At 30.5% G+C, this 25,607-nt stretch overlaps 1 long non-coding RNA gene across 2 annotated transcripts in view; it reads left to right on the plus strand.

Annotated features, from left to right (window-relative positions):
* The window catches only part of LOC142321001 (uncharacterized), a 34,000-nt gene that overhangs the window by 1,854 nt on the left and 6,539 nt on the right, over positions 1 to 25,607 (plus strand). Inside the window, exons 2-3 of one of the 2 annotated variants that reach the window (XR_012755543.1) lie at positions 3,632 to 3,739; positions 6,327 to 6,448. This is a non-coding gene — a long non-coding RNA (uncharacterized LOC142321001). Of the gene's footprint in view, positions 1 to 3,631; positions 3,740 to 6,326; positions 6,449 to 25,607 lie in introns of those variants that run through there. The other variant, XR_012755544.1, reaches the window with a different exon arrangement.

A 25,607-nucleotide genomic window follows, 5' to 3' on the forward strand; every position in this document is an offset into this window, starting at 1 on the left:
TCCGTTCTCGGTCCCCTGCTATGGAGCCTGGTAATTGATGGATTTCTGGGATTGACATTTCCAGAAGGGGTCACAGTCCAGGCTTTTGCCAATGACTGTCTCCTTTTAGTTGATGGTAATTCATGACCACAGCTAGAAGACTGGGCACAGGCAACCTTGTCAACTGCAGAGGGCTGGATGGACATTAAAAATTGAAAGATTTCTGTCTCCAAGACAAAGTTTATGCTTCTCAAGAGTGTAGACACATTATCATACATTCGTAACCCCCATCTTAAATATAAGGGTTGTGTAATCAGCTGAGTTGGAGTTCATAAGTACCTAAGTGTTTTGTTTGATGAAAAGGGAGGATGGTATGCCTCAAGCTTGTTTTTATTTTTAAGGGCAACGAGTGTATGGGTGCTCACCAACCATGCTAATTTGAATCAATATCTGCTTTGGTTCCGCCTGGCAGCTGATGAGCTGTGCATCTGCGGGGAGGTTCAGTCAAATGAACACCTGATATTTGCCTGCTCTGTTATTGGGTGGGGGGGGGGGTGCCAGCGACTGGGCCACCCTGGAACTTAGTGGTGAAGGGGAAAATTGGCCATTCATAAGCGGCGAGTCAATGAGGCCGAGATTTGCATTATCGGACTGTGTGGGAGTTCCTAGCTGTGGTTGCTTTGTTCAGCCGGCATCCGTAGTTTGCTTAAGGGAAAGACTCTTACTGCATTGCCGTGGGAAGCTAACCCTGTGTTTGGCTGATCACCAGCCAATTATTATGGCTCCAAGCGCTATAAAATGGTAGACAAGTGCTTGCTGGCATTCAGCGACGTAGGTGTGGCAGCGAATGGCTGCCTAGACAAAAAAATTTTATTATGAATGTCATATATATTTTTAGTAGTTGATGGAGTGCGCCTACACATTTTAGCAAATATATGGCAAGTGAGCAGTTGGGTCACATAAGCCGATGGTATATGGCACCACGCTTAGTTCGCTCATAGTAAACTCTAGGAGCTATGTTAGGATACTGGTCGCTAAACTGTTTGAGGATCAGTTGCTGTTTGTGGCACGGTCTTATGCTTTAGGATGACCGAATGGAATGGTGGCAGGAGAAATGCCAAGCAAAGCAATAGTTGGAGATTGGAATGAAAGCACTGGAATAGACAAGGAAGGAAATATTGTAAGGAAGTATGGGATGGGCAAAAGTAATGAAAGAGGGGGCTGACTTTTTGAGTTCTGCACAAAGTATAATTTAGTAGTTGTCAATACCCAGTTTAAAAATCATAATAAAAGAGTATACACATGGAAAAAGCCTGGTGAAAATGCAAGGTATCAGATAGATTACATCATGGTTAAACAAAGGTTTAGAAATCAACTCATCGATTGAAAAGCACATCCTGGAGCAAACATTGATAGCAACCATAATTTAGTGAAAATAAAATGCAGATTGGGGTTTAAAAACCTGAAGAAAAAGTGTTAGGTGAATCTGTGGAATTTAGAGAAGCTTGAGAAAGAGGACGTAAAGAAGATTTTTAAGGAGGACATCACAAGAGGTCTGGGTAAAAACAATAAGGTAGAAGATATAGAAGAATGTTAAAAAGAAAATTATTAAATCAGCAGAAGAGAACTGGTAGAAATTCTTGGATATCAGAGGATATATTGCAGCTGATGGATGAATTTTGAAAGTATAAGAATGTTAGTAATGAAGAAGGTAAAAGGAACTATCAACAATTGAAATACTATAAACAGGAAGTGCAAATTAATGAAATAGATTAGATTAAAGAAAGGGTTCAGAAGTGGAAAAAGAAATGATCATTGGTAAAATAGATTGAACATACCCAAGAAAACCTCCATAGGTTGGTGGAATATATTGAAGAGTTATGCGGAGGAAATGAATTAGAAACTGGTATTACATAGGAAGAAGAGGAAGTTGAAGGGGATGGAAAGAGAGATACAATATCAAGATCTGAATTTAATAGAGTATTAAAAGATTTGAATGGCAGAAAGGCTCCTGGAATGAATGGAATCCTGTGCAGAATTACTGCACAGTGCTGGTAAGGAAGCAATAGATAGATTATACAATGGTGTGTAATATTTAGAAAAAGGGAAGTTTTGTCAGATTTCAATTAGTGTTATTGTCATGATACCAAAGGAAGCAGGAGCAGAAAAATGTGAAGAATACAGAACAATTTGCGTAACAACTCGTACATCAAAAATCTTAACTAGAATTCTGTACAGAAGAGTTGAGAAGAATGGAAGGAGTGTTAGGAGAAGACCAGTTTGGTTTCAGAAAAAGTATAGGAACAAGGGAAGCAATTTTAGCACTCAGATTAATAGTAGATGGAAGAATAAAGAAAAACAAACTAACATACATGGCATTTAAGACATAGAAAATAGATTTGATAATGTATACTGCAATAAAAAGTTCAGCATTTTAAAACAATCCTAAAAAAAATTTAGGATTTAAGTATAGAGATAGAACAACAATTGCTAACACTTACAGGAACCAAACTGCAGCAGTAATAATCAAAGAACATAAGAAACAAGCGGTAATAAAAAAGGGAGTCTGATAAGGATGTTCCTTATCCCTGTTAACTTTTTAATCTTTACATAGAACTAACGGTTAATGATTTTAAAAAAACAGTTTAGATCCGGAGTAACAGTACAAGGTGAAAAGATAAAGATGCTACAATTTGCTGATATAGTAATTCTAGTTGAGAGTAAAAAAGATTTAGAAGAAACAGTGAATGGCATGGATGAAGTCCTATGCAAGAACTACTGCTTGAAAATAAACAAAACAAAATGAAAGGAATGAAATGTAGAAATAACGTAGATGGACCACTGACTATAAAAATAGGAAGAGAAAAAATTATGGAGGTAGAAAAATTTTGTTATTTGGGAAGCAGAATTACTAAAGATGGAAGAAGCAGGAGAGATATAAAATGCCTAATTTGTTCTGGCAAAATGAGCTATCAGTCAGAAAGAATATAATTTGCTTACATCAGAAATTAATTTAAATGTCAAAACTTTTTGAAATGTTTGGAGCTTAGCTTTATATGGAAGTGAAACTTGGATGATTGGAGTACCTGAGAAGAAAATATTAGAAGCTATTGAAATGTGGTGCTACAGGAAAATGTTAAAAAATCAGATGGGTGGATAAAGTGACAAATGAAGAGGTGTTGTGGTAAATTGATGAAAAAAGAAGCATTTGGAGAAATATAGTTAAAAGAAGGGACAGACTTATAGCCCACATATTGATGCATCCTGGAATAGTTACTTTAATGTTGGGGTACAGGTAAATGGGAAAAATTGTTCAAGCAGGCAATGTTTGGAATATGAGAAACAAATTGGTAGGGATGTAGGATGTTAGGGGCTACTCTTGAAAAAGATTAGTGTTGGTATTAATGACTGAAAAAATTCCTTACTCCTTGACTTCAAGCAAAAATATTTTTAAAACATCAACTAAAAAAAAAAAAAACCTAACATTTATTTATTTATTTTTAAATAAAATATATTTATGAAAATCCCAAAAACACAGTTTTATTGCATTTTTTTTTACTTACACGCCTTTGAAAATTATGAAATCTTTTATACATCCATGTATAATGCTACTAGTCTGTCAGAAATATTAATTGTTTGTGCTTGTTTTCAGTTCAAATTATGGCTGAAGATTTTGACAGTGATTGTGTACCTGTAAAAGATTGTGTTCAAAGCCCTTCACGTTTTCGTCATAGGTGTGTTACAGAAGGAAGTGTAGTAGGTAAAAAAAAAAAAAAATCAACATTTTTGTTGATCTATGCACTATTTTAGTAATTTATTAATTCTTACTACCTCCCAGTTTGTGCATTCTTCAGTTTACATTTACATATATATGCATAAAATTGACTACCACTTTTCGTACAGCTCTTTTTCCAGTAATACAGAAATTTGAATTTTGTTAAATGTAATTGTTCCTTATTCTGTATCTAACCTTGAGTCCTACAGTATAATTATAGATAGGATTTGGTAGCTGAACATTTGTCATGACAGCTTATCAATTTTGGTTCTAATGACTTTCCCTTTAAGGGAATTTTGTGAGTGCTGGAAAGATACTTAAGTATTTGAATAGAGCTACTTATAAAGCAATCACGGTGTTGTTCTTATCAACAAACTGACAATTTCTAAATAGTGCGAAATATTTAATCATATGGTGACATTTAATTACATTGATGGTTGTGTGTTATGGAAAACTAAATTGGTAATCTAATATAATGTTTGTAGATTAATAAAAAAAAAAAGGGCTAAAATTACTAAACAGTAGATTGGAAGGTTGTAGGAGCAAAACTGAAAGACTGTGGATCTGTGGAGTTTAATTGGCTCAAAATCTAATAACTGAAATGTTAAAATGTAAAAGAGCCATAAAATTTCATTTATGATTTATTTTAATAAGTAATCGGCAATGAAAAAGCAAATAAAATTTTTATCTGTAAGCATACTAAATATCACTACCATGACAATGAGTTATCTGCTTTTATTTGAAACTATTTTGTGCTTTTCAGCACCAGAAGTTTTGCACAGTTTTCTTTATTTTATGCACTGTGAATATTCTTTTTTAGATTTCTTTTTGAGTTAGTGGTGCACAATTGCACAAAAACACAAGTATGTAGAACAGTTTACACAGTTTTATAGTTTAGATACTAGTTTATTTTCTTTGGATTTTCATTATAAAAAATAAAGGACATTTACTGTTAACACTAGAACACTTATTATTATTATTATTTTGTAGGTGATAAAAGTACATACATTTTCTTGAATAAAGCTTTTTTTATTTTATTAAGGAAACTTTTTTTTATTATATTTCTCTACTACAGGTAAGAAATAGAATTCATTGATTATAATATCATTTATTAATAAATCAAAGAATATTATTCCTTTAGTTGCTGGTCTGTTTCTTTCTGAAGCCATCAGATCAGTAAGCTAATTTTATTATAATTAAATAAGATATATATTGCATTTTGTTATGGTAATTTTTAAAAATTGTTTCAGATACTGAATAAGCTCCTAAATTATGGTTATATTAAAAATGTTTATATTGAAGTATTTGTATCTTTCAAAGTAGTCAGGATTGTTAAAAATTTCTTGTTTGAATTGTTTATAGTGTAGTTTTATGAACAAATATTGTTTATTTTCTTGTTGGTTTTTCTTTGCTTCCTGAAGTATATGCAATTTATATTATTAATTTTTTCATTATCGTTGATATATATTTGGGTTGGCAAATTTATGTTGCCATGATTGCTATGATGAATAAATTACTTGTTATTAATTTGTTGACTTTGTTTTTGCCTTGATAGTTGTCAATAAAAATAGCTTTTATTAATTTAGGAAGTTCTAGGGATTTGATGTGAAATAATTTCTGTAAATTTTTATTCCTTTTAGTATTAATTGTTCATGTTGTTTACAGTTATTGTAAATTTCCTTTGATAACTAATTATGTCTTCATACAATTTATGTATGTTGATTTAAGTTTTGGAATGTTTATTTTTGCATATATATTTCTCTTAAAATCACTGAAAATAACAGTGATAAATGTTAACTTAGCCATCTCCTTGTTATAACTATAGTGTTGAGCTTTTGTGCTTGTCTAGGCCACTTGGAGTTTGTGATGGAACAGCTAGATGTTGCACTTCATGTTTGGCTGTTTCAACCTTGTTTTTATCCAATAACTTTGTGAAGTTTTCTCACAAATTTCATGGATAACTCCAGTATTTGCCATAAGTTATCTCTTGAAACCATTTTCAGGGTCTGATGTAACTAATGAAAGCTATGTCTTTACTTTAATAAGCAACTTACATATTAATAATAACTTACATAATAAAAATTAGTTTAATATAAAAGATTCCTCTGTTTTCTTGTTGCAAGATTTTCTGTGTAACATAAGTGGATAATTTTTAAAGCATTATCATCTTTAACAATTTAATGATATTTTTAATTTATTTTTTTCATTCTTTAATGATTAATTGTTGTAGCATTACGGTATGTACCGTTAGGTCATTCTTTTGGGAAAAATTAAAAAAAATTGGTTTGGAAATTTAGGATAAAAAATCCTGTACCACATAAAATACCTGCATCACATTAATATACCTTGGTTATATTAAACTCTTATTATTTTCACCATTTCTATTTACCCTCAGTTATAAAACCAAACAAATCGGATATTTATTAATAAGTACCCAACACTAAACAAAAAAATAAATGAAAGCATTAAATTGTTATTAGATTAATGAGAACTGTATCTCAACTTTAATAAGCATTAAGCCTGTTAGTAACTTTTTACAAAACTTAGTTTAATATAAAAATGTCTGTTACAGGAGCTAAGCTGAAACCAGCCATACAGTAATGGATCCTTTCTCATTAAAAGCTCATTTCATTATTCACTCCTTGTTACGTTAACCCTATTAGTATGCAGCCAATCTAAATAGTTAATCACACATCACCTTGGATAAAGATCATTTCTCTATTTCAATACACTTCATTTCCACTATCTGTATTCAGCTGTCATCTATCAAAGAGATTATTTTTTTTTTAAATCATAACTTTTCCAATGAGTGAAAGAATTTCAAAGCTGTAAATATTTTTATAAAAATAAATTTGCAAGATTTGCATTTTTATCTTTACAATTTTCATATATCTTGCATGTAAAAATAATTCTTAAATCACTTAATTTTATTACAGGATTTCATCAACTTATTACTTTTAACTTTTTCTAATTACTCTTTGTTTGCAATAAAATTCAAAATATCTAGTGTTGTATTTTTCCCTTGTTATTTATTCATCTCCTGTCAAAATAATAAAAAAAAAAAATTTGTTATGGTAAAGCAAACTGTAAAGAATTTGCAAACACCAGCCATGGATCAGAAGTTGTATTTTTGATTATGTTAATAGACAAACAAAGATTTCACTTAAAAATCATTAAAATATTTATGAATATTTTAAAATTAAAAAAAAAAATATTTATAAAGAGGAGAACTGAATTTTTTTAACTTACATCAAAGGTTTTTTGCCTGAGCATTTGTAATTTATACCTGATTAGTGATGTTATCATTAGATTATGATTCCAGCTAAAGTTTTAATTAGACATTTTTTTAGGGAAAAAAGGGCGAACCCAGTTGTTGTATTTAGCTCTAGCTCCAGTATGTGTGCACTCTACTGGAGTGGTCCTTATATTGCCAGTACTCGTGGGAATCATATGTCTCTCCCATTAAATTCTTCTGTGGTGGTGCTGGAAGCTTCAACTGACAACATCAGTCGAAGTCTTTTTAACAGTCTTTTAGTTTGTCTCAAAGTTGTACAGTGTTTTAGTCTGTCTATGTTGAAGTCTTTTAGTTGTGTTTGGTGATGTTGGATTAAAAGATAAGATAAAGAATGCAAAAAAAAATTTATAATAAGTTTCTTAGTCATATATAAGGAAGAAGAGAAGTCATTTTCAAAGGTTTTACCTTTCTTAGCAAGTGTGCTATTACAGCATGTGCAGAGTCAGAAGCTACTGGCCCTTAGGTTCATAGATAAGGACAAGGTAATGGTTGAACCACATAAAACTATAAATTCCAGCAAGGGGGTTATCCTTTGCTGTAACTTGGATGATATTGAACCATCAGAGATATTAGAACTGTCCTTGTAGTCAGTTACTTCTGTTCAAAAGATAATGAGGAAGGGGATTGATATGCCAACATCATCACTTATTTTAATCGTATCCACTCGAACGATTCCTGATCGAATAAAAGTAGATTACCTGTCTGTCCATGTGCAAACCATACATACCAAACCGTAGATGCTGCTTCCAGTGTCAGGGTTATCATCACACCAAAATTGGTTGCACAAAGAATAAGTCTGTGCATGTTCCAGCTGTATGGGGCATGATAATAGCGCATGTACTGAAATCGAAAGTGTATAAATTGTAAGGATTTACATTCGGCAAGTGTTGAAAATGTTATCCCCTTTATAAGGAAGAGCAGACAGTATTAAGGATTATAACTGAACAGAAAATGTATTTCTCATCGGGAATACATAAAATGAGGAATCCTGTATAGCCTGGTTTTAGTTAATGTCCAGCCTCTTTCCAACAATGTACAAAAGAACAATGAGGGCACATCATGTAAAGGACTGACAAAGATAGTCCATGTCTTGTCAGAACAAGTAAAATCCCTCACAGCTGCAATTACAGCATTGAGCTTTGGCAAGACGGTAATCATACAGGTGTTCCCTGTATGAAAAATCTAACATCCTTACCTCTTCATTTTCAACTTTTACATTTTCTGATTCAACTAAGTTTGTATCTTCAATTGCTAAAGGATCTTTTGGAATATCACTATTAATATCAAGCGGTTCCTCCTTCAGTCTCATTAAATCTTTCTGCTGTAACACAAAACAAAAAATGAATGCTACAAAGTAAGTATATTTATGATATTTTGTTATGAATAATCATTATAATTAAAATAAAATACATATTTTAATTAAAATTAAAAAAAAAAATTAATTATTATAATTATGATTAATAATTCATCATTTTTATTATGAAGAGAAAACTATCTCTAATTCACTTACCAGATACATTAACAGTGCAGCCATAGTTGAATTATTATTATTATTAAGTGACTTTAATGTGCCAGGTTTCATCCAAATTTAGCTCTTCACCTTACAGATTCTTCAACAAAATCTAATCATTTACAATCAAATAAACTGATAAACTGCTGTGGTAATTCACTTCATTTAGTTTTTCCAATTTTACAGACAGCATTCATATTTCATATGATAATATTTTAGAGATAATCTAACCTAAAATTTTGAATTCTACTTATAAGTGATAAATATATATCAGATTATAAAAATATTAATTTTGTAAGATTCAACATTTACTAAATGAGAGTTTAATTCTAAACAATATTTATTTATTATTATTTTATTTTTTATATATCAACATATAAGTCTGAAGCTTGTGTGTGGAACATGGAAATTGATTTTGTAGTGTATGAAAAAATACCATGCTGACTGGGATTTATATTGATCATGATATAGAAATTTTTGCTGAGGAATTGCAACCATATATTAATACATATGTACCAAAAGTACTTATAAAAAAAAAATTAATTTTCTCTAGTGAAAATACTAATAAATAATAGTAAACATAAAAGAATAAGTGACTTTCTAGTGAACTTATTACCAGAATTATTAATAAGCTTCAAAAACAATGTAGATCTACTTATTATGAATTATTTAAGAACAAATTGTACGTAATACTCTTAGTCGTAAAGATTTATTATTAAGTTATATTGTTAAACTTGAGGAATCTTTATATACTGATCCCAAAGATTTTTTAAAATTTGCTAATAAAAATGACAACAGTATATCTTATCCATCTCTTATTAGTTTTGAAAATAAGTATGCTGATAAAGGTGCTGTAGAAGTTTTTGCTAAAAAATTTGGAAGTATCTACACTGATTTTTCCTAGACTGAAATTAGATTTAACAATAATGATCGCTTCACTTTTAACTAAGCTCTTCAATCGTTATTTAAATACTGGTGTTTTTCCTAGTTGTGACATTCAGATATCAATAATGATTGTCCTATCAGCAAATGCAATTTTTTCGCTAAACTCTTGGATAAGTTAGTTTGTTAGAAAAAATTAGACCTTGAATACAGTAACTTATAGTTCTGAACAACATGGTTTTTTTGGAAAGTAAATTAGACAAATGAACTTAAGTGCATATTTGGAAGATATTGTTGATGTGCTAAATGACAGTTATTATCTTGATGCAATTTATAAAGATTTTCGTTGTGCGTTTGATGTAGTTAACATAAAATTACTTATTAGAAAACGTGCTGCGTGTGGATTTAATAAATTCTCTTGGATACATTAATTTCACTCAAACAGAATTCTCTGTATTAAAAACGATAATTTTATCTCTAAGCCTATTTATGTTGAATCTGGAGTAAGACACGGCATGCATTTTGGTTCACCAATTTTCCTACTACTTATAAATGACAGTTTAATAAGTTATTTGCATTTTTTTTTATTGTCCAATGATATGAAATAGTTTATGTCCATGACAATTGTAGCTGATATTCAGTTACTTCAAAGAGTTGAGCTCTGTGCTTAGAGATAAAAGCAGGAGCTACTATTGGGAATAATAATGATGATATTAGACGTGCCTGACTAGCATGGATTTGCCGAGCTGAACTATGCATTGAACAGAATGACAGCCACACTGAGGTACTGCTTTGAAGAAATATTTGCAAATTTATCAAGTAAGAAGAGTTTTGATGTTTAATAATTTTTAGAAAAAACCAAAAGGTATGTGGTTGGTATTTTTTGAAATATATTTTTTATTCTTTTTTCTGTTATTGATATGTTTTCTTCTTTTTTTTCATTTACATTATTTGCCCAAACACTGCTGAAAATTGTTCAGTTTAAAATCACATCACTTTTCCAATCCGGATTGTGCATTCTGTTTCTAATTAAAGTTGAACTTTTCAGATTTGTGTTTAAATTTAAGACATATTTACAAAAATTTTCTCAGAAGTAAATTCTCTGCTAAGTTAACAAGAAATTTTTCTTTGTTTCTTGGTAAAGTTATTTTATTCCAAATTTAAAAAAAAAGTATATTTTCTAATAAAAATGTTTCTTTTTTACCACACTCTTATTAAAAACTAAGTGAAAGAGAGGTCGGGGAATACTTTAATTCAATTTCTTAGATCAAACACCATAAGGAAGCACCAAAAACGATTATACACTGAAGTTTTTGTATAGTTTAATTTCACAAAGGGAGTAGAAAGCAGAGCTAAATGTTTTGCGAGGCAAATCTCACAAGTAAACAGTTTTCTGACCTATGTTTTTATGAACATTTTTTCATACGTTTGGCAATAAAATCATCTCCCGAGAGACTGCCATGCAATTTGTATATTGAATGATAATTTATTTTTAAATGATTCTAGTGATAATGCTGATTTTGGCAACTATTTTGATGAAAATCCTGAATACAGATCAAAATTTGACAAACCAGCTGTAAATGACACAACAAAAAATCAAAAGGTTTATAGAGAGTGGGCCAAGCAAAGGTTATGATGGAACTATGAATTTGTCTGATTCTGTTAGTAATTCCGCTGATATAAGTAATAGCAACAATACTCCGATTTCTTGAATTCCTGATGAAACGGAGTATTTTGAAGTATGCACTATTGGTGCCTCCAACAGTCCAATGTTTTCAACAATGCACAACACAATGGTAACAGGGAAAGAAACAATAAATCTAATCTTCACTGCAGTTAATAATTTAGATATAAGGTAATAATATTTTATGGGGACCCTCTGGTGAAAACCAGTTATTTTTCCCAATGCCTTTCCACAGTTAGTTAATGATTAAATAACAGCAAAGGTACAGACACCAACCTCCAAGAAGCGTACAATGTTCGACAACTCATCGACTTGCTTCTCCCAAACATTCAATATGCAATGAATCTCCAGCAAAAAATATGAATCAATTAAAAATAATTGCTTTCACAGTAGGGCTTGTTTTTTGTTACTGCAAACAAATGACATCAGTACAGGGTGAAACTTTTCAAATTATGCCTTATCTATTATGGCCACACATGGAATCTCATGATAAATGCTGGAAAAGAAGCAGTTTCAGGCAAAGGGGTTGCAGAAAATTATGTGTCTGAGCTTGCTGGACCATTACTTGATGCTGGATGAACATTTTATTGTGACAATTTGTACACAATTGTTCCCAGCTACTTGATTGTTATACACATGTTGGTACCTTAAGGGTTAATGAAAATGGAAAACCAAAACAAATAACAGACACCAAACTGAAAAAAGTGAGGTAGTTAGCCGAATGTTCAAGAATAAAAAAAATATATTCTTGAAATGGAAAGATAACAGGGATACAACATCCCTGTTATGATTTCAACAATACAGAGATGAAACAGTAACAAAACAGAAGAGAGGATTCATTTTCTACACACGTCTGACCATGATCTGAAAATTAAAGTCAGTCAAGTTGGATCTACAAGACTGCATCAGTACCAAGGCTGATCAGTGAAGAGGCAAAGATAAAGAAAGCTCAGCAAATCTGTCAAGAGGTGATAACAAAGTGTTCAGTGTGTGATGCCTTCTTTTGTGTTGATTGCTTCAGCAGAGCACACTCAAGTTTTGTGAAATGAGATGACTAATTTTGTTATCTCATAAACCTTTGATAGAAACTTCATTGATCATGATTTTGTGTAAAAATGTTCTTTATTGAAAGGTTTAACAAAATTAAGTGATAGAAATGAAATTAGAATTAATTTCATGTATTGCTTTCTGTAAACAGGATTTTGGAACATAGTACGATGTTAACTAATAATATAACTAATAAAAAATTTCCTTAAGAGCTATAAATAACTATTTTTTAAATAACACCCTTACCACTTCACTTTCATTTTTTAAACCTTCTGATTTAACTAAGTTGGTCTCTTCAATTGCTAGAGGGTCTTTTGGAATATCACCATTAAAAATATCAAACGGTTCCTCTTTCAGTCGTAATAATTCTACTTGCTGTAACACAAAACAAAAAATGAATGCTACAAAGTAAATATGTTTATAATTTTTATTATAAAGATAAATTGTATCTTTAATTCACTTACCACATGCATTAACAGTGCGGCCATGGTTAAATTATTATTATTACTAGGTGACTGTGCCAGGTTTTGTATAAAAAAACCTAGAAAATTGTTTTTTCCTAAACGTTATCCTAATTTAATGTTAAAAATGCAGCTACTCCCCTTACAGATTTTTCCATAGATTGAAATCTTTTACAATCAAATAATTTGTTAAAGTCTAGCAATAATTCTCTTGATTTGGTTTTTTTAAATCTTACTGACATTTGTGTTAATATTGCTTATAAAGAAATTTTTTATCACGATAAATATCATTTACCTTCGGAAATAAGTTAAGCTAAGATTTGTAATTCTACCCTTTTATCTGATAAATACATACCAGATTCTAAAAATACAAATTTTGTAAGCTTCAACATTTACCAAATGAAAGTTTGATTCTAAATAATAGTTATTTACTATTATTAATTTTTATTTATTTTTATAACACGACATAACAAATCTTTTTGTTTATCAGACTAACAAATCTTTGTTAGTCAGAGATTATTTCTAGACGAACAATAACAAATAACACACATACGGTGAGCAACTTACAAACCAAACTGAGCAAGTTTGAATTTGTTATTTGAGTGTTACCTTAAACACTGCTTCGATTAGCACCATTACTGGTTGTGTATATTACTACATGAATCTACTATTGTCAGTTTTAAACTGTTCATCCTTCAATTCAGCAAGTTTTGTTCCGTGAGTTGTGTTTTTCTAAAATGCCTTAGTGGATCAAGAAATGAGTTACTATAGTGAAAAATAATCTGTGTTCTGAATCCTTTCTACTGAACACAATTCCTTACAGTGTGTATACAATATCAACACTATTTTCTATTTTGGTGGATTTTACATCATTCGTATGTACTTGTGTGTGTTCGGTGTCTCACACTTCATATCTCCAAAACTACTGGACCAAATTTGACCAAACTGTCAGATTACTTCTGTACAGAGGGCATTGATGCCATTAAATTTTCAACTTAAAACGGTGAAGGGGGCGAGGCTGTAGAGCAAGGTCATCCTCATTATCTTGAGATTTCACCTAATTAAGGTCTTATTTTTCTTAGGCACATTTGTTAACTATTAAAAAAAATATTCGCTAAAAATTTTTTTTTGAAATTGCTCCCTACCCCAAAAAATGCCCTAAATTAGTGGCTAAGTGGTTATACTGGATCTGTAGTACCCCCCCTGTCACCACAATGAGTGGTTGTGTAGCACTGATGTAAAGCAGTAAGTGTGTGCATTGTAATTAGAGTTAATAAATTAAATAAATAAAAGAATATTGTATTTAAATAAAATTATAAATATTTTAAATTCAGTTGTGTGTTAGTGTGTGTAAGTTGCATATCATAAAAAAGGCATATGATGTGAAAGTCCTACAACTACGTTATCAGCTTTTTTATTCATTTCTTTGTTTTGTTATGTTTTTTATTTGTTTTCATTTACATTAAATTGTTCATACATTGATGAGAATTGTTCTATTTAAAATCTTATCACATTTCTGATCCAGATTGTGCATTATGTTTTTTAAAGTTCCAGAATTTGTGTGTAATTTTAATAGATGTTATTTATATTAATTTTCTTAGAAGTAGATTCTCTGTAAAGTTAACTAGAATTTTTCATTCAGGTTTTATATATATATATATATATATATATATATGAGGTTATATCAAATATAACCTCATTCAGGCCACCATAAAATATTAAACCAAGAATAATCATTAAGGAATTGCAAGAGACGTGTCATGAAGTCTTTTTATATAGTTTTTTTTATTTTATTAAGATAATTTATTTTTATTTTAGTTTGTTTTTTTTTTACAGATAATGAACGAGCCTGTAAATAATTCTTTTAACAATGAAGCTCTGCCTCTTAGTAAAAATATTAAATTAGAGAATGAACCGAATAATGTAGGAGACATGATATGCATTTTTTTACCAAATCACAGGACGGGAACGAAGACATCATTTGATCATGTAAGTTTTTAATTTTTTGTTTATTTGACTGTCTGAGGATTATGAAGCAATATTTTGCATTCAATCCTCATATTTCTGTGTTTTCTTTACTGATTTTCCGTCAATTTTTCATTCTTTTGCTTTGTTTTTGCCTTCTCTCTTTTGACCAAATGTTGTTGTTTTTTGTTTCTCCTTCTCTTCGAAATCTATGAAATCTTTTTGTAGTGATTTTCTGAACATTGTTCTATATTGCACGATCTCCTTCAGATATCTTCATTTCATTTAGAAACACTGAAATTTATTGATTTGCATTGTTTTTGCTGTAAATATAGTTGAAGATCTTTTTTCTGAGCTTGAAAAAAAGATTTGGCTCTTCATTTTTTGATGTAATCTGACATTTTCAGTTTCATTGTGTTTGTAAATATCTTTATTACTTCTTAATTTGCATTCGTTTCTTGTATTTTTAGTAGTTGTAGCATTTTTCTCAAGTTTTTACTTGCCTTTTTTTTTATTTGACTTATTTCATCTGATTTCAAACTAAAGATGCATCTGATGCAAACGGGTCCTCCCCAGTTTTATTTAGTGGTGTGTTCAAATTTGTTTCATCTTCTTCCCATTCTCTTATTGCTTTCGCTAGGACACAGATAAAATATTTTTAAGCTAATTCATTCCCTTGTCTTACTAATGTTTTAATTTCTAATTCTTCTAACACCTCTAATTTTATATTTGTCAGAGTCTGTTTAATAATGTAAAATTGTTTCAGGATTTATACCAAATAATAAGGTTGTTAAATGAAGAAGAAATTCTGTAAATTGAGTTGTAACTCTTTTTGAAATCTATGAAGACAATTACTTAGTTTTTATACCTTGTCATTTTTCCCTTATTTTTTTAAGGTTCAAGATTTCTTCTGCACTTCTGTTTCTGAATCCTTCTTGGTATTCTCCCAGTTAGCGTTTACAATTAATTTCATCTATTTGGAAGTGCTTGGATGTTTATCAGATGTAAGAGGGAAATCCTTTTGATGTTATTTATTCTGTTTTATCTTTTTATTTGTGTAGTGGATGTATTAATGCATTTTTCAGTCTTGTGAAGTTTTTTCAGTTTTTCATATCTCTTCTTGGAAGAAGTTCTTCACTTTTTCTTGGCTGTTTTCATGATTCTTTCTCTAATTTTGTTGCACTCAAGCACTCACCTTGTTTAATTTCTGGCTAATCTTTCAAAGTACTTACTACAATTTTGCAATTGTCTTTGTTGTTAAGACCTAACTTTCCATTTTTATCCAAAGAAATGGCTGGATGATTAACAGCAATTTACCTCGTTATTTATTCAAATAAACAAGCATGAAATCCATTAATACAAAATCATATAAAAAAAAAAAACAATAACAAAAGATTAATAGTTAACAAAATTAACATTCATAAGATAGAATAGGTCTTGATTTATTGGCAAATATTAAATCTATCCTCATCAGATGTGATTTAATACTTGCTACTTTTAACAAATTTGAAATATGAATTAAGTTATGATGAGCAAAGTGTATAGAATCACTGATTTTATAGGCAGCGCATTTAAGAAAGATTGTATGAGGTATGTCTGATAAATTTAATTGCAAATCAGTAAAAGGTCACCAGAAAACAGAGCAATAATTTAGTACTGGATATAAAAAAGCATAACCGTAAAGTTCTGAAGAGTTAATATTTCTAAAATTTGTAAAGAATAACATTTAAAATTTTGAATGATTTAGATAAGTATAACCAATGTATTTACTTAGGATAACTTGATATCAAAATACAGGGTCATTCATGGGAACTGGATGTTTTTGAAGTGGGTTGTACTCGGGCGTTTGTGGTGGGAGGGGCACGTCTTTAACAGTAGCTATCTTTTGTGTTGTAATATTATTCAGTAAATAATTATGTCAACATTAGCAGACTTTCCAAATTGAATATGAAAACATTCTTTTTAAGTTACAAGAAATAACATTTGTCGCATCATTTTTGCATAGAGCTCAAGTCAATTTGAAGTAATTGAATATCAACTATATTTGTAATAGGCTTAAACAATTTCATATCATTTGCAAATAAAAAAAAAAAAAATGGGAATAGTATATTATTAAACTAATGTCATTTATAAATATTGTGAAAATTGGAGATCCCAGATGCATGCCTTGTCACACTCCACATGTAACGTAAAAGGCTTAGAGGTAAAATTACCAATTTTAACACAGGGAATTCAGTTTGTAAAATAAATATACTCAAGACAACAATTTATTATTAAATCCACATAAAACAAGCATTCTAATAAGTAATTTTATATTGACTATATCAAATGCACCATGAAAATATTTAAAAATTGCTTCAAGATATCTTCCATATGTGCACATAAGTTAATTTGTGTAATTTACTTTCAAAAAACCAAGTTGTTCAGAAGTATAAATTACCGTATGCATGTTCTAATTTTCATACAAACTAAATTATCTAAGAGTTCGGCAGAAACATTGCATTTGCTGATAGGACAATAATTATTGATATCTGAATGTTACGACTAGTAAAAACACCAGAATTCAAATAACTATTGAAGAGTTTAGTTAAGAACTGTACAAAAAAGGCAGAGCATTTCTTAACTAAAAGAGGATGAATATTTTCTGGGTCCATCAAAGAATTATCATTAAATTGACAAATGGTCTCATCAGCACCATTCTTAGTTAAAGTAATTTAACTGAATTAATTAATCATATTAGTTAAATGTAATATCAGTCTAGGAAAAATCATTGTTAATATAGACAGTCTCACATTTTTAGCAAAACGTTCTACAATACCATCGCCCTCAGCATATTCATTTTAAAAACAAATATGAAATGGATGAGATGTATTGTTGTCTATTTTATTAGCAAATTTAAAAAAATATTTGGGAACAGTATATAAAAATTTCTCAACTTTAACAATGTAATTTAATAATAAATCTCTATGACTCAGAGTATTACATTCAATTTGTTTTTAAATAATTCTTAATAATAAGTAGATATGTGTTGTATTTGAAGCCTATACAACTTTTCCTTATTAATATTTGCGATAATAAGTTCACTACAGAAATGCTTCAGAAAATTAATTTTTTTTATAACTACTTTTGTTGTATATGTATCAACAATATTAATATATAATCAGGTCAATCCATTTAAAGTGACCCAAAGGTGGTTGCTTGACCAATTCAAATAAGAATGAAACTTACCCACTTGTTTTCTACGTATCTCAGGACCTTAAAACTAATTTCTCTCAATTTTTTATTTAAGCAGTTTATCTATGGCGGCCATTTTTGTTACGGTGCGCCCACCTATTCTTGTGATTGCAAGGGTGTATGGCAAACATTGTAACTAAAAACCTATTGATCCTGGAAGGTTAAAACAAAAAGCAATTTATTCATATTTTCTCAAGGTAAAAGGTTGCTCTAGTGATTTTTTTACCTATCTCTCTTCTTTCTATGAGAAAATTACCCTCAAATAAAGCTGAACATGAAAAACTGTGAAATTTCACTTTTGGTAATTGTTTTCAAGAGGCAGGGATGGCTTACACAGTTTTTTGAATTATTTTTTTATGTATAAGTATATGTTAGTAGTTTTACCGTAAATCATATTAATGATGATATACTTACCCCTAAATTTTTATGAATTTTTGAAAACTAATTTTTATTTACAGATTTTGGCTTCAAATAACTCTGATGAGGCTGATGATAAAAATCTCAAATTTGTACAACTTAGTGTTCTTGTAGATGTTTATGGCAAATTAGAAAAGTTTCTTGTGTATTGTACTAATAAAGAAGTTATAACTTCTCAAAAATCATGAAAAACCTGTTAAAAGCAATACTGTTTTGAGTCAAAAAAGAGGTGCTCCACGGGAGTTTCTTGTCTTCTTGGCACTTCAATATTTTTATACTAATTACTATAGTTGAACTAGACTTGTTCGAGCCATTCAACTGCAGTGTTCATGTTATAACAGGCGCTTGAAGTTATTTCCAGTTGTCAGGAAAATTAATATTGTTGCAACATGCTCATTTATGCTTGTTGGATCATTTAGCTTTGCAGTTACAGACTGGTCAGTCTGATATTAGTCAAGGACCTGCTCACATCTTTATAGAGTGTCACAAATTTCATCTTGTGTTCAGGAGTTTTTTAAAATAAGTTTTACTTAATAATATTATATTTGCAAATTTTAAATCAGTTAAATTTTTACATTATTTTCTAGTAATTTCGCATAAAACAATGTTCTGTAGGAATTTATGTGAATGAAGAGTGTCGTAAAACAGTGTATGGAACCAAAAGAACTCACTAAAATTTGTAAATTTAATGTGAAAACAACTTATTTTTTATTTGTTAATTCAGATGTTGTCACTAATGTTTGTAAATGTCTTCAAAAAGAGTTAAAATTTCAAAATTCAGTCACCTGTATGGACAGCTCTGTTGTGACCCTTTGAGAACTCATAAAAAAACAGTTAAGAATAACTTAAGACAAATAACATTAGAGCAAGCTCTTAAAGAACACATTTTTCCAAATGTAATTTTAGTTCCTGGAAATTATCTTTCTGTAAACTATTTCAAAATTATTTTTTCTCGGCAGAACAAAAAACTATATGAATTCAAAAACCAAGAGCAATACATTGCTCCACATCACAATTTTGAACAATTTGATGCTGCTTGTAGCATTTTGGGTGTATCAACTCCATCAAAACTGAAAACATTCAGTGTGGATCAAAGGCCATCAGCATTCAAATTTAAAATAAATACGGTACCACAATAAATAAAACTTTCATTGCTACAAAAACGCTATTTCATTGAAGTACAATTTAATTTTTGCTACAATTTATTTTTTATTCCATAGTGTTTACAAAAATGAACCAATACAAAAATAAAAATGAATTCTTGAAAAATCATTTAGGCTACTTATTGAAATTTCAGTTTTGATAAGTTTTGCTAAAATTTTTGTATCAAAATTGTATTTGGATACTGGTATTGGTTAAGTTATTAAATTAGATGTATCATTAATAATTTAAAAAAAACTATTTTAAAAATATTGAAAACATCAACTTCAACACAAGAAACTTTCTATTTGCCATAAACATCTACAAAAACAGTCCAACAATTGTGCAAAATTGAGATTTTTATCACCAGCCCCATCAGAGTTATTTGAAGCCAAAATTTTAATTAAAAAAAATAATTAGTTTTCAGAAATAGATAAAATTTTAGGGGTAAGTATATCACCATTAATATTATTTATGGCAAAACTACTAACATATACCTACATAAAAAAAATTATTCAAACTGTATATGCCATCCCTGCCACTTGAAAAAAATTACCTAAAGTGAAATTTCACACAGTTTTTCATGTTCAATGTTATTTGTAATTTTCTCATAGAAAGAAAAGAGATAGGTAAATAAGTCACTAAACCAGTCCTTTACTTTGAGAAAATATGAATAAATCGCTTTTTGTTTCACCTTTCTAGGACCAGTAGTTTTTTAGATACGATTTTTTCCGTAAACCTTTACAATTACAGAAATGTGTGTGCACACCGAAACAAAAATGGTTGCCACAGGTACTGTGCTTAAATAAAACATAAATAAAAAAATAGTGAAACAAGTGGGTAAGTTTCATTCTTTTTTGAATTTTTCAAGCAATCAGTTTATGTTTTTCTAGGACATTTCAAAAGGATTGACTCAGTTGCATTTCCTCTGCAAAAATTTCTATATCATGATCAATATTAAATCCTGGTCAGCATGGCATTTTTTCATACACTACAAAATTTGATTCCCATGTTCTATGCACAAGCTTCAAGCTTATGGGGTGTTGTATAAAAAATGAATAATAATAAATAAATATTATTTAGGGATCAAACTTTAGTAAATGTTTAATCTTACAAAATTAATATTTTTGTAATCTGGTATGTATTTATCAGATATAAGATTAGAATCCAAAATCTTAGGTAAGATTATCTCTAACGGTAAATTATATTTTATTTATCACGATAAAAAATTCCATCATAAGAAATATGAATGCTACGTCAGTAAGATTAGAAAAAACCAAACACGTGAATTACCACAACAATTTAACAATTTATTTGATTGTAAAAGATTACAATTTGTAGAAGAATCTTTAAGGTAAGAAGCTAAATTTGGATAACATTTAGTAAAAGAAACTTTTTGTAGGTTTTCCCATACAAAACCTCGCACATTAAAGTCACTTAATAATAATAATAATTGAACTATGACTGCACTGTTAATGTGTGTGGTAAGTGAATTAAAGATACAATTTATCTTTAACCATTCATGGGGCTCATCATGTTCTTCCCAAGGCAGTGTGATTGATCAACTGAGGCAGAACTTAGATTTCTGCTTATTGAACGATGAATCTTACATGTTTGTATCATCTTCATCAGGTACATTTTCGTGCATCGATCTGTCGTGTTCAGCATCCCTACTTCCTTGTCTTAACTGGCGTGTTTCCAAAAACATTTTGTAAGCGATCATAGACTTGTTATCTCAATCGATAGTAAGGGTTTGTCTCAGTTAGCTACGCAGAAGGATGGTTGGGAAAGCAGACTGGATCAGCTACAAAGCTTCAATTATCCAATACAACAAAAGTGGTGATGTGATCTACCAAATTTCCAATTTTTCACCCCTGATACTTGATAGTGCAAGTGAATATATCCCTCTAACATCTGGAAAATCAAGTCACCTGCTGTTCTGAAAAACAGAAATTGATAGAATGAAGAATGCAGAAGTGCATTAAGGGATCGTTGCAGTGCTTTGTGTCCTTTCAATCGGCCTATGATAGAATGCTTTGCGCCTACTGCAATGTGAAAGCTGTGTGCAATCGAGTGTTTCAGTGTGCTAAACAGAAATCATGGCTAAATTATGTCAGTACCATTTCTCAGACAATTGCATCATCTGTTGTTTGGAGAAAAGTACAGGCCATGTGCAGGTCAGGACAGTCACCACCGTCAATTGGACTGAAAAGCAACGGCATCCTCGTTACCTTACCAATTGGTGTGGTGAACGTGCTTAGTTACTCTTTTAGGTCAGTTTCACTTATCGTCATACTGTCCTGAGTTTATGAATTATAAGTTGCAGGTAAAAAGTGTGCCTTTTATTAGCGAAGAATTGCATAATGAATTAAAAGTTGCTTTTTCTTCTCATTACGGGAGGTGTGCCTTGAATATTTCCCATGATATTTCCACTGGAAATGCTATATGATATCGATCATATAGTTGCCTTGGAATCTGCTATTCAAAACACCTTTCTACTTTGCCAATGCCTGGTTGCTGTATTTTTTGATGTCCAAAAGAAGTATGTCACGGCTTGGAGGAGAGGAATTCTAAATACACTGTGTGAATGCAGTATTCTAGAAAATCTTGCATTTATCAGGGGTTTCATCCTGTCTCAGCCGTTTTGAGTAGTTGGCCCTTTTGAGTTTGAGTTGGAAAGACGATATCTGAAAATTTCACACTAGAAAACTGAATGCTTCAGGGAATTGTCCTAAGTGTTACTTTATTTGCCATAGCTATAAATATTAAAACTAACTAACTCTTTATTTGTTGATGATTCTTCAATTTACGTAGCATCTAGAACTAGCGAGAGACTGCTCCAAAATAAAATAACCCATTTAGAATTGTGGTGTAAAATGACTGAATTTGCATTTTCTCCAGGGAATATGAAATAACATCTACTTTTCATTTTGAGGGAAGATACTGACCCTCAATTGTTTTTGCGTGGTGAACCAGTTGAACTATACACAGTGGTTAGATTTTTAATAATGTTGTTTGATCAATGACTAATGTCTGTAACATTTTTAAAGGAGCTGAAAGTAAAATTTTAAAAACGATAGACATGCAGACAGAGTTTTATCTAATAATCGATGAGGAGCTGATTGAGTATGCATGTTGCACTTTTACTGAGTTCTAGTCCATTCTTACATGGAGTACAACTGTGTAGCTTATTCATTCAGTTAGTCCACCATTCTTAGAATGCTAGCTAGATGTAGTTTATCATTCATTCATCCATCTTACTACAGGTGCATTTCATTCAAGCCCTGTTGAAAGTGGCGAAATGCCATTAGAATAGACAAAACCAAATGATCTGTACTTAGCTCATATTAAAGTGCAACAAAATCATCCAATTTTTGATGTAGTGTTCTCTAACGCATATGAATCAATATGAGGAACAGTAGAGATCTACTGCTGGTTTTATTTCATTTTTTGGGTTCTTAGTTTTTAATTTTTGATATTTATTTACATACTATATGATTATCCTTTCTGGCTGATGAAAACGACACTTCCTTGTGCACCCATGAAAAAATAAAACTGAAAGGATTCAGAACACAGATTATTTTTCACTATAGTAACTCATTTCTTGATCCACTAAGGCATTTTAGAAAAACACAACTCACGGAACAAAACTTGCTGAATTGAAGGATGAACAGTTTAAAACTGACAATAGTAGATTCATGTAGTAATATACACAACCAGTAATGGTGCTAATCGAAGCAGTGTTTAAGGTAACACTCAAATAACAAATTCAAACTTGCTCAGTTTGGTTTGTAAGTTGCTCACCGTATGTGTGTTATTTGTTATTGTTCGTCTAGAAATAATCTCTGACTAACAAAGATTTGTTAGTCTGATAAACAAAAAGATTTGTTATGTCGTGTTATAAAAATAAATAAAAATTAATAATAGTAAATAACTATTATTTAGAATCAAACTTTCATTTGGTAAATGTTGAAGCTTACAAAATTTGTATTTTTAGAATCTGGTATGTATTTATCAGATAAAAGGGTAGAATTACAAATCTTAGCTTAACTTATTTCCGAAGGTAAATGATATTTATCGTGATAAAAAATTTCTTTATAAGCAATATTAACACAAATGTCAGTAAGATTTAAAAAAACCAAATCAAGAGAATTATTGCTAGACTTTAACAAATTATTTGATTGTAAAAGATTTCAATCTATGGAAAAATCTGTAAGGGGAGTAGCTGCATTTTTAACATTAAATTAGGATAACGTTTAGGAAAAAACAATTTTCTAGGTTTTTTTATACAAAACCTGGCACAGTCACCTAGTAATAATAATAATTTAACCATGGCCGCACTGTTAATGCATGTGGTAAGTGAATTAAAGATACAATTTATCTTTATAATAAAAATTATAAACATATTTACTTTGTAGCATTCATTTTTTGTTTTGTGTTACAGCAAGTAGAATTATTACGACTGAAAGAGGAACCGTTTGATATTTTTAATGGTGATATTCCAAAAGACCCTCTAGCAATTGAAGAGACCAACTTAGTTAAATCAGAAGGTTTAAAAAATGAAAGTGAAGTGGTAAGGGTGTTATTTAAAAAATAGTTATTTATAGCTCTTAAGGAAATTTTTTATTAGTTATATTATTAGTTAACATCGTACTATGTTCCAAAATCCTGTTTACAGAAAGCAATACATGAAATTAATTCTAATTTCATTTCTATCACTTAATTTTGTTAAACCTTTCAATAAAGAACATTTTTACACAAAATCATGATCAATGAAGTTTCTATCAAAGGTTTATGAGATAACAAAATTAGTCATCTCATTTCACAAAACTTGAGTGTGCTCTGCTGAAGCAATCAACACAAAAGAAGGCATCACACACTGAACACTTTGTTATCACCTCTTGACAGATTTGCTGAGCTTTCTTTATCTTTGCCTCTTCACTGATCAGCCTTGGTACTGATGCAGTCTTGTAGATCCAACTTGACTGACTTTAATTTTCAGATCATGGTCAGACGTGTGTAGAAAATGAATCCTCTCTTCTGTTTTGTTACTGTTTCATCTCTGTATTGTTGAAATCATAACAGGGATGTTGTATCCCTGTTATCTTTCCATTTCAAGAATATATTTTTTTTATTCTTGAACATTCGGCTAACTACCTCACTTTTTTCAGTTTGGTCTCTGTTATTTGTTTTGGTTTTCCATTTTCATTAACCCTTAAGGTACCAACATGTGTATAACAATCAAGTAGCTGGGAACAATTGTGTACAAATTGTCACAATAAAATGTTCATCCAGCATCAAGTAATGGTCCAGCAAGCTCAGACACATAATTTTCTGCAACCCCTTTGCCTGAAACTGCTTCTTTTCCAGCATTTATCATGAGATTCCATGTGTGGCCATAATAGATAAGGCATAATTTGAAAAGTTTCACCCTGTACTGATGTCATTTGTTTGCAGTAACAAAAAACAAGCCCTACTGTGAAAGCAATTATTTTTAATTGATTCATATTTTTTGCTGGAGATTCATTGCATATTGAATGTTTGGGAGAAGCAAGTCGATGAGTTGTCGAACATTGTACGCTTCTTGGAGGTTGGTGTCTGTACCTTTGCTGTTATTTAATCATTAACTAACTGTGGAAAGGCATTGGGAAAAATAACTGGTTTTCACCAGAGGGTCCCCATAAAATATTATTACCTTATATCTAAATTATTAACTGCAGTGAAGATTAGATTTATTGTTTCTTTCCCTGTTACCATTGTGTTGTGCATTGTTGAAAACATTGGACTGTTGGAGGCACCAATAGTGCATACTTCAAAATACTCCGTTTCATCAGGAATTCAAGAAATCGGAGTATTGTTGCTATTACTTATATCAGCGGAATTACTAACAGAATCAGACAAATTCATAGTTCCATCATAACCTTTGCTTGGCCCACTCTCTATAAACCTTTTGATTTTTTGTTGTGTCATTTACAGCTGGTTTGTCAAATTTTGATCTGTATTCAGGATTTTCATCAAAATAGTTGCCAAAATCAGCATTATCACTAGAATCATTTAAAAATAAATTATCATTCAATATACAAATTGCATGGCAGTCTCTCGGGAGATGATTTTATTGCCAAACGTATGAAAAAATGTTCATAAAAACATAGGTCAGAAAACTGTTTACTTGTGAGATTTGCCTCGCAAAACATTTAGCTCTGCTTTCTACTCCCTTT

The sequence above is a fragment of the Lycorma delicatula genome, chromosome 3 (genome assembly GCF_047948215.1).
Source record: "Lycorma delicatula isolate Av1 chromosome 3, ASM4794821v1, whole genome shotgun sequence".
Classification (NCBI taxonomy): Eukaryota; Metazoa; Arthropoda; class Insecta; order Hemiptera; family Fulgoridae; genus Lycorma; species Lycorma delicatula.